General features: G+C 39.3%; 1 protein-coding gene across 21 annotated transcripts in view; it reads right to left on the minus strand.

Moving 5' to 3' along the window:
• Positions 1–987: 987 nt before the first annotated feature.
• The window catches only part of LOC104589319 (pentatricopeptide repeat-containing protein At2g21090), a 38,233-nt gene continuing 24,105 nt past the window's right edge, over positions 988–15,115 (minus strand). For 5 of the 21 annotated variants that reach the window (XM_088887993.1, XM_010247582.3, XM_088887991.1 and 2 more), the window contains 5 exons: positions 5,634–5,660; positions 5,121–5,521; positions 3,693–4,936; positions 1,636–1,753; positions 988–1,358 (listed from right to left, as the gene is read on the minus strand). The gene's annotated coding sequence lies outside the window, so the exon portion shown is untranslated. Of the gene's footprint in view, positions 1,359–1,584; positions 1,754–3,692; positions 4,937–5,120; positions 5,661–15,115 lie in introns of all 21 variants that reach the window. The other 16 variants (XM_088887992.1, XM_088887990.1, XM_088887989.1 and 13 more) reach the window with 14 other exon arrangements.

Below are 15,115 nucleotides of genomic sequence, written 5' to 3' on the forward strand. Positions count from 1 at the left end.
CTATTATATTTTTATTATTTATTTATTATATTTTTCATTATAAATTTGTTTTCAATAATTGTGTATTTTCGCTGTAAATTATCAATAATTATCGGAGACTAAACTATTGTTATTTATTGGAGATTTAACTATTAATTTTGCTGAAATTAGGAGTGTTCATGGATTGGGTTGATTCGGTTGCAGATTGTTTAGCCAACCAAACCGACTTAGTTGGGTTGGGGAGTTGATCACCCAAAACCGACCGATCATTAATGAAAATTGACCAACTCGGGTTGTATCAGTTTGGTCGATCGGTTCAAAAGATTTAAACTTAAAAATTTAAATTTAAATTTAAAAATTATAGCAGTATTATTGAAATAAATTAAAAATTTTAAAAATAATATAAAAATATAAATATATTAATTATTTAAAAGTTAAAATATAAAACAATTGTCTACCCTTACGTGTTTCTATTGTTTAACTTTCGCTTAACAAATCCCATGTATTGCACAAGGCCCCGCTAGTAAGAGTAAACATTGAAATGGTTCAATTGCATGCATCCAAGATCATCTATAACACCTGTCTAGCGAAATGGTCAATTACAAGTTGGAAGGGCTAAAAGACGGAACAGACTGAAAAAGGCTTGGATGGAAGTAATAAAAAATGATTTAAGCACATGGATATGGCACCATAATTGAACAGAATGACAACAGGATTAACGTAGACAACCCTATTGGAACAATGAATGAACTGCGATTACAATCTCCAGCACCCCCAAATAGGGCTGTCAGTTGGACTGGATTTGGTCCAATCCGATCCAGTCCAATATTGGTCCATTTACAAATGGACCGGACCGAGTCTGGTCCAAACCCCATACAAACTGGATCCAATCCAGTCCAATTGAAATGTAAATGGACCGGATTGGACCCAATCCGGTCCAAATTAAATGAAGCTTTGTTCATGAAACACGGATGTTGTTTAAAAATTACAGATTTACAGTCCAAACCAGATTGAAATGCAACACTTCATTCCATATTAAGAGTTTGTCAATATAATCTTTTAGAATTTAATTATTCAATACTAACACACAAAAAAAAAACAAACAATAGATGAACCAAATTCCAACCATCTTAACAAGTTCTTAACCGAAGAATACACGAGATACTGCATACTGTTCTTATGCAAGTTATTACTTATCAATTGAATCAATTGAATCCAAACAGATTCTGCTTTCCATTTCCTGCTTCTTGAGGAGCCACTAGCCAGGTACACTTCCCATGATGAACACCCCAAATAATCTGAGCACTTTGTGTAGGTGTATGGACACACCCCAAATGCTTTTCTCCTGAAATTTGCTGATTCTCTGAGAAACCATAGTCCTGAAACAAAAGCAATGCAGTTAAGAACGAACTCCTTATACTCTTATCCCGTGAAGAAAAAACAAATTTCAGCTAGGGAATTGATTTTCTGGCAAACCAGGAACATGATTTTACTAGGGAGAGGTGTGAGGACCCACACCAAAAAAAAAAAAACACAGTAAATGGGTCACACCATAGAGTTAGAGATTTTTTAGGTAGAAAATCAAGATATTAAATTGATAATCACCATGAATCTTTTCTGTCAAGATCATCCAACCCTTTATATCCAATTTATTACCTAAGATTTCTGTTACAACAAATCATCATCATCACTCCAAGTCTCCAAACACAGCTTACTTGGAGGAAACAACTACCCAAAAAAGTTGCCATCATCATCACTCTGAGTTCTGCAATGCCTGTAAAACAAATGTATAGAAAGCGAAAGAATTAATTAATCAGTGGAAAACGGCTATGGACATGAAAAATGATCAAGCTACCCAACTTCAAACAATATGTTTTACCATTTGAAAATGAACTTTGCATTGACTACTCTATCAGCCAATTAAACCACATAGTTACAAGAAATAACCAACACTCACGTCTAATAACCATTTGATTCAATCCAACTTGCACAGTTGAAATAAGTTAGTAGAATCGCCCCCATGATCTCTCTCTGGAACCTTGAATTTTGACCTGGTTACTAGTTAACCAATCCATGAGCTCCATGACCCATCACTCTCAGCATTCTGGTCTGATTTTCTGTGCAGTCCAAGTCTGAGAACACTGTTTTGACTAGAAGCTCTGCCTTATTTTACCTTTTCTTTGTTAACTCAAAAGATATTGCTGTCACAGGACAGCAACCCAACCATGTTATTTTTAATATCATCACAACCCAACCATGTTATTGTTGTCACAGACTCACATGACAGATGATGGACTAGGTGGGTGAGATGCTCATCTCTGACTCTCTGAGTAGTAAGTGGTTCATGTGTGCTACTTCTATCAATGGTTTTTGGAATCAGAAACATTTGAACTATGAGGGTGTTGCAGAAACGATTAAAGCCAAAGACAACAATATAAATTAGACAGAACAGAACATGCAATCTTTAATGGAACACATCTTCTATTTAGTATCCCCTTTGGTTCTGGAGTAAAAATATCATAGCACAGGAGGTGGGTGTTGGAGGCAGAGGACAATGATTTATATTAAGAATTTTCTAATAGTCTAAAAAGATCTTTAATAAGGATCTTACCAATTAGTAGCCCCTTTTTATATGATTAGTAATTCATCTATAAGTTCTTCTTATATAAAAATATAAGAAATGGGATTAAAAAAACATCAGAATTTTAGTTTTTAATTCCCTGTTCTAGTGAAATAAAGAATAACTAGAGTGAGTAATGACAATATTTAAGACACATTCAAAGAAACAGAGCAATTAACAAGGCAAAATTCCTAAGAATGCAATGGATAGTTCACTAAAACTAATCAATCATGTTATCTGAAAAAAAGCAGTAAATTAAAAAGTATATTACTGTTGCAATTCTAGAATGACCACTGAACAATAACTGAAAACTCTCCACTCGTGTTCCACTTCTAGCCCCACATATCTAGCTGCCACATATCTCACATGAAAAATAATTCACATAGAACACCCCTTCATCTTTTTCTTTCAATATTTTGAGAATCATCTCTAGATGTTTTTAGATGCAATCCTACAATGGAATAACAATATGGCCCATAAATTTCCTAAAACTAAAAACTGTGAATTTTATTCTGTTACAATCTCTCACTAAAAGAGAAAACCCTCTGATTCAGATAAAAATGTATCTCTATTTCTGGTTTGTCAACTGCAAAAAATGGATGTATTGCCCACTTTTTCTTGCCAATCAGTGCCTGAAAAGCTTGAACAATCCAGTTTTTTTATTTTTTTGGGTAAGCAATATCTTCATTGTAAAAAAGGATAAATATAACTAAACAAACGCAACACAACAACAGAAAACAAACAGACCAAGGTTACTTTTGTATATAAATATAGGTCTTTCACCAGAGATGCTCATGATTTGGTTCAAAAAGCAAAAGATGTGAAAGATGTTTATAATTGGTGGAACTGAAATAGCAAACAACTGGCCGGAACAACCACTACTTAACAACCAGGCATCTTAAGTTTGACTTTTCTAAAAACAAAGAAACAGAAAACAGACCGATACTACCTAAGACAAAGCAACATTAAACATCACTAGACTTAGCACAAACACAATTAGACAACCACTTCAAAAATGAATCAAATAATAAACTAGACTACAAGACAGATGAGCTGCACCATCAAGGAAGCCCACTGAGGGGTGATATATTACCTATTTCAACAATTGATTGCAGATCACAGAAGAGAGATGGCCGTTGGAGAGAGAAAACTGGTGGAGATAAAAATGTTAGAGAGATACTGCTGGAGAGAAAAATTGTCAGAGATAGCCGCTAGTGAAGACAATACATTTTCTGCACATGCAACTCAAGCAAACTAACAGAGATAGTCACTGACTCGCCAGTGAGAGAACCATCGGAAAAAAAGCTGTTGGAGAGAGTTCCCTTGGAAAAACCTTAGGTTGGAGACTTGGAGAGTTGGAGTCCAAAGTGAAGACAATATATTCTCTGTACATGCAGCTCAAGCAAACTGACGGAGATAGTCACCGACTGGTCGGTGAGAGAACCGTCGGAAAAAAAAAGAGCCGTTGGAGAGAGTTCCCTTGGAGAAACCCTAGGTTGGAGACTTGGAGAGTTGGAATCTGAAGTAAAATCGATCCTCAGGTGGTTTGCGGACTAATCGACTTCGTCCATTTCAATCCACCAATTACTTAGGACCAAAATAATACGGACCAGTCCAACCCGATGCCAAAGCATAGACCGTCCAACCCGTCCAATTTAAATGCGATTTGAACGGGGTCCAACCCGAATCCGGTCCATTGACACCCTTACCCCCAAGGGGCAAGGGCCCCAAGGCCCCCAACCTCACTTCGAAATGTGATTAAGCTGGAAAAATACCGTTAGGCTTATAAATTTTTATTTCCCTCGTAAACAAACATGTGGTTCAAGCAGCCATCCACCTCTTGTGTCACAGTTGCGGGAAAAGGCTTGTCTGCTCACATAGCTGACCTCCCCGATCTACTACATGAAGAAACACTCTATTTGGTCAAGATTGCAATGATGTGGCATACTCAAAACTCAAAAGGGCCAAGATCGTTGAGGTTCTACATCAACAGTCTTCCGCTGATCCCTGTTGACCTAATGCTTGATCCTTTTGCGAGTGAGGCTGTAAATGAAATGATGACAGTGGAAAGAGATCACTTCTACTTTGGTTAGCCACAACTCACAAGTCCCTCAGGAGAACAAACCTGGAAGGTGCCAGCTAATGGGTACATATCTGCCTTCCTTCAGAAACTCAAACGAACTTTTCTTGAACAAGAACCATTCAGGTTGGGGATAGTCAAAACTTCAAAAGATGGCTTAGGCTCTGACCTGTTTTCTGATGGGCTATCAACTAAAAGCAAGTAAAGGAGCATCAGCTTACAAATTTGATGAATATAGGTTAGTAGACCATTAGCAACTGCAGATGGGAGACAGTTCGGTCAGCACTAATTCACAGATTTGGACGCTGTTTTGTACCTTAAAACTGCTTCAGCAATCTCTTTATGTTCTAAAATATTTGTGCAATATGGGAAAGAAATCAAAGATCCAAAACATGCTCATTTGCTATTCTACAACACATTGACAACTAGGGGAACAATTACCTTCTAAATGATGCTAGTATATAGCTAGTAAAAATTGGTATCAGCATAGTCAGAACCCTGTCCTTGCTACTGGTTGATTTTCCTTTTCCCAGGTTCAAACCAACTAAAGAATATTCTTCTCTGGATGGCTTTTCAGCATCAGCTTTCTCATCTGCTTCATTTTAACCTTGGCTTTGGCTTCTGCAGATGTTGATAGAACAGCAATGGGAAGTTGGAACTTTAAGATCTTTATTCAGCCCAGTGAATGATAGGAGTGAGAAGAAGGGCTTATAAAATATACATGGGAATAGCAATACCAAAGCTAGATAAAGACAGCAAGACCAACAACTGCAGTGAACTCATCATGCTTCATCTTAGAATGCAAATTGATAGTTGCATTCCTTCTCCCAGCATCAAGAATTCTACAAGTCCAGATAATAAAGATAAATAATATGACAGCTCCGTGACAAACAGAATCCAAAACACCTTATGTAAGAAGCTCCAACAAATATATGGATTCATTTAGACTAGTACCTGCACAAGATATTCCAACTGCCAGGCCTGCATCATAACAAAAATTTGTATATTATAGGACTTAAAGAGCAAGGAAACAATTTGAGGACAGCAGATTGAAGAGCACGGTAAGATCCAAAAAACCTTTGCTTCATGAATGTTGTTCTGACATCATACATAGCCTATTCAAATCATTGTAGAATTACAAAATACAAACATAAGAACAAATATATAAAATTAAGGCTGGTTCTTGGGAGTAAGATTTTCACTCAGACTACAAATTTTATTAAGAATCATGGTACATGGAGATCACTCTAAGTCCACCTACCAACTTGTGAGTTTATTTCCTTTTCTGTGTTTTAGAACTCCTATCATAGTCATGACAAAGATTAAAGAAAAAAGGCCATTATCCAATGTTAGTCCAGCTACTCTGGGATCTTGAGAGGGGTGGACCGGATAGTTGTCTTTGTACTATTCTATTATTTTAGTATAAATAATAAGTGAAGGGGGCGGCCAGATTATTGCTCTCTTTTTTTTCCTACTTCTCTTCTTCTCCTTCTCTCTTCAAGAAACTACTTTCTTTCATATTTTTTAATTCAGCAGATTCCTACTTGGTATCAGAGCATTAGCTAGGGTTTCTTGAAGCATTCTCAGCCTAGATCAACCGACTGCATGAAGTAGTAAAGGGCTGATCGATCTGCTATAGATTGCCCAGTTCTTGGAGTTTTTGGTGGGATCTAGACATCAGGAAGGTGATCTACTGTTCGGCATCAAAATCAGGAAGAACTGGAGTACGGGGAAGAGTCCTAGAAAAGTTGTACTCTTTGTTTTTTATTTGATCTTGGGCGCACAGGTATTGTTAGTTTTCTTTTGATTTTCTGAAGAGGGCGGTTTGGTTTCTGAAATTTTCTAGGCCTCCTGGAGTGATCGATTCACTTTTCTCTCTATTGGGAGGCGTGGGGAGGAGAGAGATTTTCCTCCAGCTAGGGTTTTCTTCTTCTAGAAGGGTTGGTTTCTGTGTGTGTGATATTAAATTATTTTTTGAAGGTCTCCAATCTATTTTTTCTTACTGTTGAACTGTTTGAAGTAAAATGGAGTGTTGAAATACTGAGATGAAATATATCGGTACTGTGGGACTGGGTGTTGGAGGTAGTAGTGATATTTTTTGGTCTGGGATCATTACTACAGTAAAACTTGATGGTACAAATTATTTGGAGTGGGCACAATCAGCTAAGATGGCTATTGGTGCCCGTGGAAAATTAGGGTATCTCACTGGGGAGGAGAAGAAACCTGATACAGACTCTTCCCGATGGGTGCAAGAGAATTACATGGTAATGTCCTGGCTGTGTAATTCTATGTTACCTCATATTGCAAAAAAATTCCTATGGGCTAATACTGCTAAGGAGATTTGGGATGGAGTGACTGAAACCTACTCTCAGAAGAAAAATGAAGCCAGAGCCTATCAATTAAGAAATCAGGTGATAAGTATGAAATAGGGAGAAAAACCTCTTACTGTGTATTTCTCCATGCTAAAAACCCTATGGCAGGAAATACATCACTTAAAAACTATGGTATGGGAAAGTGTAAATGATGCAACAACTTATCACAAACTGGTAGAGAGGAATAGGGTTTTTGAGTTCTTGGCAGGGCTGAACCTTGAATTTGACATTGCTAGGCAGCATATTCTTTCTAAAGAGGGTGTGACACTCTCTCAAGCCTATACTTTTGTCTCTGGAGAGGAGAGTAGGAGGAATGTAATGCTGAGACAGCCTGGGATTGACCAGTCGGCTATGTTGGTACAACAAAACCTAAGCCGAATGGAGATAGGGGGAGTAGTGAGACTAGAAGGGAAGATAAGGACTTGGTGTGTGATTATTGCAAGAAGCCTAAGCATACTAGGGACACTTGTTGGAAGCTTCATCCAAATCTTATGCCTGCTCGGATAAGAAACAAGAAGGGAAATGCAAATGTATCCACTACAGGAGACTCTTCAGCCCCTCTCTCCCAAACTGATTGGGAATCCATTGCAGTAGCAGTAGTGAGAACAAAATTGGAGAGGTTTGGACAGCTTATGAGCAAGAAAGATGCATCCAGGTCTAGCCTTCCAGATGGACAGCAGAATGCAGGAGCCAACTACACCATTTCCTTTGCACATACAAGTAGTTCATATGCAACTGCAAATCTTGCATCAACTTCAGGTAAGGAGGGACCTCCCTGGATTATAGACTCAGGAGCATCTGAGCATATGACTAATGCCCCTACCTTTTTCAGTTCCTATCAGTTGTGCTCTGGTAGAGACAGAGTCTCTACAGCAGATGGTTCACATATGCCCATTGCTGGGAAGGGGACAGTTAGAGTGACCAATGATATAACTTTGTCTTCTGTTTTACATGTCCCTAGACTTCAGACCAACCTACTGTCTGTTAGTTCTTTAACAAAAGATTTGAATTGTTCTGTGACCTTTCTTCCTGTTAATTGTGTTTTGCAGGATCTGGAGTCAAAGAAGATGATTGGGAGTGGTCATGAGGTGAATGGAGTCTACCTTCTGGATGAGATCCCGAGACATCAAGGCCATCATGTTAACAGCAGCAGTAGTGGGTTAGAGTCAGTGAACCAGATTATGCTTTGGCACAATCGCTTGGGACATCTTTCTTTTGGTTCTTTGAAATGTCTTTTCCCAAAGTTGTTTGACTTTGTTCAATTATCTACTTTGGAGTGTGAGAGTTGTTAGTTAGGAAAGCATTGTAGACAGTCTTTTAAACCAAGTAATATAAGAAGTACTTCTGCTTTTAATATTGTTCACACTGTATGGGGGCCATATCAAATCCCTTCCATGGGAGGATCCCGCTACTTTCTCTTGTTTGTGGATAATTATACACGATATTCTTGGATATATTTGATGAGATCACGTGATGAGGTTCCTAACTTAGTACGACAATTCCACCAGATGGTCCTCACACAATTTGGAGTGAGAACTAAGGCTTTTAGATCAGATAATGCCAGAGAGTACTTTGAGAAGGACCTAACCACGTATCTCTTAGAATATGGTGTAGTTCATCAAAGCAATTGTGCATATACACCGCAACAGAATGGAGTTGCTGAGAGGAAAAACAGACACATTGTGGAGGTGGCAAGGAGTCTTATGGTGTGTGCTTCAGTTCCTGTGCAGTTCTGGGGAGATGCAGTTCTTACAGCTGTACATGTGATTAACCGTGTTCCTTCACGGACTTTGGGGTTTAAGGTGCCATTTAGCCTTCTTTTTCCAAATGGAGAGATATTTCATATACCTCTGAGGGTTTTTGGTTGTGTTTCTTTTGTTCACATTCTTGGCCCTCATCGCAAAAAATTGGATCCTAAGGCCAAGAAATGTGTTTTTCTTGGGTATGCTCAGAACCAAAAGGGGTATTGTTGTTATGACCCAGTGTTGAGGAGTAGATTTGTCACTATGGATGTTACCTTTTATGAATCCACATTCTTCTTCTCGAGTGGTTCTCCTCAGGGGGAGAGTTTTGGGGAGAAGAACTCGCAATTTGTTCCACTTCCTGTTTCTGTGATGCCTCCATCAGTTCAGCTAGCATCTACATCAATTCAGCCACCACCTGCACTTCAACCAGCACCTGCTCCTCCAGTTTCATTACCTGAGCCACTACGGGCAGCCTCACAGCAATATCAGCGCCGGCAGATGATGGTTGACTCCACACATCCTCAACCCACACCACTCTCTGCCAGTCCTTCTAAAACTCCAGATTCGGCAGATACAATTCCAGGTATTCCTCTTGAGCCTGAGCCGGTTATGTTTTCTGATGATAATGTTTTTGTCCCTTACACCATTGTTGCAGCTGATCCCACTGACCTTAATCTTCCCATTGCACTTCTTTAGGGGAAGAGAAAGTGTACAGCCCACTGCATTTCACACCATCTTTCCTACAGCGCCTTATCACCCTCCTACCGTGCTTTGCTTTCTTCCCTGGATTTTGTGTCTATACTCAGGAATATTACTGAGGCTCTCTCCAAACCTGAGTGGAAAACAGCCATGCGAGATGAGATGGATGCTTTGGTCAAAAACCAAACTTGGGAAATAGTTGATCTCCCCCTAGACAAGGAGACAGTCGGATGTCGATGGGTATTCACAGTGAAGTATAAGGCCGATGGAAAGATAAAGAGGTACAAGGCAAGGCTGGTAGCAAAAGGGTATACTCAAACCTATGGTGTTGATTATCTGGAAACCTTTGCACCAGTATCTAAGATGAGTTTAGTCCGTATCCTTTTATCTCTAGCAACCACCTATTCATGGCCCTTGTTCCAACTTGATGTCAAAAATGCTTTCCTCAATGGTGACTTACAGGAGGAGGTATATATGGACATTCCAGCAGGCTTTTATGAAAATGTTGGTAAAGGAAAGGTGTGCAGACTCAGAAAATCTCTATATGGACCAAAACAGGTTCAGAGGGGCATTCATCCGTTTTGGATACACACAAACACAGTCTGATCACACACTCTTTGTGAAGTGGAGAGATGCTTTGGTGTCAATTCTAATTGTGTATGTGGATGATATAGTGGTGACAGGAAATGATCTGGAGGAGATTGATGATCTCAAAAAATCATTGCAGCAAAAATTTGAGATCAAAGATCTTGGTGAGCTCAAATACTTCTTAGGGATTGAAGTTGCAAGATCCAAACATGGGATCTTCATTTCACAGAGAAAGTATGTACTTGACCTACAACGAGAGACTGGCTGGGGACCAAACCAACAGACACTCCTGTATTTGTGTATGACACGACCAGATATTTCTTATGCTGTCAGTGTTGTGAGTCAATACATGCATGCACCTCGGGTTTAGCACTGGGAAGCTATTGAAAGAGTACTTGCATATCTGAAAAAGCACCCTGGCAGAGGCATTCTTTTCTCAAATCATGAGAATCTAAAATTAGAATCCTATACAGATGCAGACTGGGCAGGATGCTTAGATGATAGGAGGTCTACATCAAGAGTGTGTACCTTTGTAGGTGGAAACTTGAACTCCTGGAAGAGTAAGAAGCAAGCAGTTGTGGCAAGGTCAAGTGCAAAGGCCGAGTATAGATCCATGGCTCATAGTGTCTCAGAACTTCTTTGGGTTAGATCTCTTTTGAGTGAGATTGTGGTGAAAGCAGAGGAACCTATGATGTTATACTATGACAATCAGGCTGCAATCAATATTGCCCACAATCCAATTCAGCATGATAGGACAAAACACATTGAAGTTGATATACACTTTATAAGAGAAAGGGTAACAACCGGAGAAGTTTGTTTGCCATATGTCTCTTCAGAGTTGCAACTGGCTGATGTTCTCACTAAAGGGGTGGCAAGGAACAAGCTTGAACATGATCTACGCAAGTTGGGAATGTGTGACATTTACTCCCAACTTGAGGGGGAGTGTTGAAGATTAATTTGTTTTATGATGTTTTTTTGAGTAGATGTTTTATGTTAGTTGTTAGATAGGAGGTGGGGACCACAGTAGTTATGTGAGTCCAAATTTTATTATGTTTTTTGAGTGTTATATATGTTGTTTTATGTTTTGCCGCCCTATAAGGGCATAGTTGTCTTTGTACTGTTCTATTATTTTAGTATAAATAATAAGTGAAGGGGGCGGCCAGATTATTGCTCTCTTTTCTTTTCAATTTCTCTTCTTCTCTTCTTCTCTTCTTCTCCTTCTCTCTTCCTTCTCTCTTCAAGAAACTACTTTCTTTCATATTTTTTAATTCAGCTGATTCCTACTATAAATAAAGAAGAAAATTTATTAATGAAACAAAAAAAGGAGGATACAAACGGGTGATAAGACATCACCCAACCCAGGAAAAACAACATCAGCTTAACCCCTTACACCTAAAAAATCAGCCCTGAAAAATCAATTACATTTTGAGATACCCACCCCAACCAAAGCTGAAAACCTGAGTAAACATAACATCCCCTTCCATTAAAACTCACACAACCAAGCAAAACTGATCACTCCCACCTAAACCTTTATCTCAACCCTTAAAACAAAAACACCTAGACTGAACCCAGAAACCTATTCAACGGGTAAAACATCATGCTTTACCCATTTCCTCATTGCCTCCAATGTCTGAAACCAAACTTTCTTTTCTTATCTGAAAGGTTTTCTTCGTCTTCTTCCCCTTCTTCTTTGGAACCACCCCAAAAACTCCCAGCTTTAATCTGGCAAAAACTTTTGAAACTTGCACTTGTAACAGATTACTTCTTACAGGTACATGGTTTTCTCTGCATCCTACCAAACCATCTTAGTCTACTTTCCCTCATTTTATCACCAATTGAAGCTATTCCTAAGTTCCTTCTAACAAGTTCAAGTTCACCTCTGACCTACCCTTTCTATATGAGAATGTTTGTGTATAATTCAAAATCAAAAGCAAAAAACATGGCAAAAATTAAATCAAATAAGTGTAATACAATAAAAGATCAACCAAATATCATTCATGTTTAATGCATTCTTATATAAAAAGTTTTGTGTAAAAAAGTTGGCACATTTTAAATATAATTTAAAAGGCTCTCTGATGATCAGAAAGCTTATCTTGAAGGTCCTTTCACTGAGATGGAAATTAAAGAAAAAATTAATAAGATGGAGGCTGAGAAATCTCTTGGGCCGATGGTGTGACAAACCTGTTCTATGTGAAGTGCTGGGAGTTCATCAAGCAAGATGTTCTGAATGTATTCCAGACTTTCCATAGTAGTGCCTCCTTGCAGAGAAGTCTAAATGCCACATTTATTTCTCTCATTCCTAAAGTGTCCGGGACTGTAAACATCAAGGACTTCAGACCTATTAGTCTTCTCAATATCTTCTACAAGATTCTAGCTAAAGTGCTGGCTGAGAGGATGAAAAAGGTCATGTCTAGTGTGATATCCGAAAATCAAAGTTCCTTTGTTCCTGGGAGACAGATGTTGGGCAGTTGCTTATTGCAAACGAGCTCATTGACTCTAGGAGAAGAGCTGGGACTCCAGGCCTGATTTACAAATTGGATATTGAGAAATCTTATGACCATGTGAACTGGAGATGTCTGAATTTTGTGCTTGCAAAAAGGAATTTTGGGCAAAAATGGAGGAACTGGATGTAAGTTTATGTTACTTCGTTGGTCAATGGACAAGTTACAGGCTTCTTTGAGAGCTCGAGGGGTATTAGACAAGGGGATCCTCTTTCTCCCTTGCTCTTTATACTCTTTATATGTCTTATGGAGGTGCTGTTTCAGTTCAGTAAGGTGGTTGTTTCTGATGGTCAGTGGGAGGGATTTGAAATCAACCTGGGAGGGGGGGAGAAGGTGCACATGCTACAGTTTGTGGATGACACTTAGTGTTTTATTGATGCTTCGCGGGACCAGTTGGAGAGTATGCTTGGGATCCTAAGCTGGTTTGAAGTGATATCTGGGCTCAAAGTTAACTTGGGGAAGAGTGTTTTATTTCCAGTGGGTCAAGTTGACTGTTTGCATGAGTTGGCAGAGTTTCTTGCCTGCCAAGTGGATCATCTTCCTGGTAGGTACTTAGGGCTCCCTTTTGGGGCCAAGTATACCACAAGTGCTACCTGGGACCCAATGGTAGAACAGGTGGAAAAAAAACTAGCATCCTGGAAAGCGAAGTATCTTTCCTCGGGGGGTAGAGTTACTCTTCTAAAAAGTACTCTTCCTAACCTTCCCACTTATTTCTTATCTCTCTTTCCCATCCCTTCTAAAATAGCAAGGAAGTTGGAGTCCCTTCAGAGGAATTTTCTGTGAAGAGGCTGGGAGGAAGAAAGAAAAATCCACCTTGTTAACTGGGACCAGGTTTGCCTCCCTGTGGAGGATGGAGGCTTGGGAATAAGGAAATTGAAGGTTTTTAATTCTTCTCTTCTCAGAAAATGGCTTTGGAGGTTTGGTGTGGAGAGGACTGCCTGGTGGAGGACCTTAATGCATCTAAATATGGGGTGGACTAGGGTAATTGGAAATCTTTTCAGAGCTGGGGGTACTCTCTTTGAAAGGAATTATGAAATACTTGCTGGTTTTCTCTGAAGGCCTAGCTCTCAAGATTGGTAGGGGAGATAGGTTGAAATTTTGGAAGGACTCCTGGTATTTAGACATTCCCCTAGCTGAAGCTTATCCTCTACTTTTTCAATGTGCCCGCAGCCCTGAAGTCTCAGTTGCTGATTCTTATGAGGTGGTTGGGGAACCAATCTCTGGGTGCCCCCTCTTCAGATGAAACCTTTTTGATTGGGAGATGGATCAGCTGTTAGATCTGCAACTGTTACAGAAGCAAGCTATTTTGGTTAATCTGGAGGATGAATGGAGGTGGTGATGGAGTTTTTACTGTTAAATCCTTGGCTTCAAAACTGAGTAGACTAAACACTTCTGATTTCACAAGTAAGCAGGTGTGGAACACTGTCAGTCCATCTAAACATAATTTTCTGTGTGGGTGATGACCCTTAATAAGTGTGTGTCAAGGACTAATATGGTTAGGAGAGGGGTCCAGGTTTCAGATCTAAATTGTGGCTTATGTGGGCTGTTGCCAGAGACAGCTGATCACCTGGGCTTCCACTGCTCGACCTCGGTAAGAATTTGGGAGCACTTTCAAAAGGTGGCTGGGGGCCTGGGGTCTGTTGGGTCATGCCGGGCTCTATTAAAGATCTTTTATGCTGCTGGAAACTACCTGGCCTGAAGAGGAAGGGTAATCTGATCTGGAGAACCATCCCTGTGGCTGTTTTAGTGACCTTATGGACTGAAAGAAAAAATAGGATTTTCTGCAACAAAGTGAGAAGACCGGAGGACTAAATTCAGACTGCTGTGTCTAAACTTGTTTCCTGGTCATCTGTCTCCCCTGAGTTTAAATCTCAGAATGTATTTCAGCTGCTTTGTACTCAGTCTATTTGGAGTCAGTAATTTTCCCTCTTACAAGATGTGGGGCTCCAGGAAGGAGTTGTAACTTTGTCTCGTTTATCAAAAACATCTTTACCTTACCTTCTCAAACAAAAACATGTAAAATATAAACATATTTTAAAATTTCCAGGGTTGGGGGGTGAAGAGTGAAGCCAACTTATTACATTGTTTCATTACAGTTTGACACTCAACTGAACATAGAAAGGGAAGACAGGAGAATTTAGATTTGGTAGATAGTGGGTACTTCTCTGTTAAACTCTTCATCGAGATCCTTGAAGAAAACCAGAACGACTCTTTTCCAGATAAAGCACAGAGAATATCCATTCCATCAAAAGTTTATTTTCTAATTTGGACAGCTGTACTAGGCAACTGTGTAACAAGGGATAGTCTTAACTCTTATCACAATTTCATACATTGTCCGGTTATACATAGAATTTGGTCTCATCTCACTTCTTTAAACTCTTGAAAATGTGCTGGACAGCCCCTAAATCTGTCAAAGCATTCTTGGAAGCTTGGTGTGTGAATAAACAAGAAAGGAAGAATTGCTTGGATAGCCATTCTAACTGCAATCATGTGGTTTTATATGGACAGAGAGAAATAGAAGAATATTTGAA

This window comes from Nelumbo nucifera, chromosome 5 (genome assembly GCF_055504915.1).
Source record: "Nelumbo nucifera cultivar China Antique chromosome 5, China Antique-T2T, whole genome shotgun sequence".
Classification (NCBI taxonomy): Eukaryota; Viridiplantae; Streptophyta; class Magnoliopsida; order Proteales; family Nelumbonaceae; genus Nelumbo; species Nelumbo nucifera.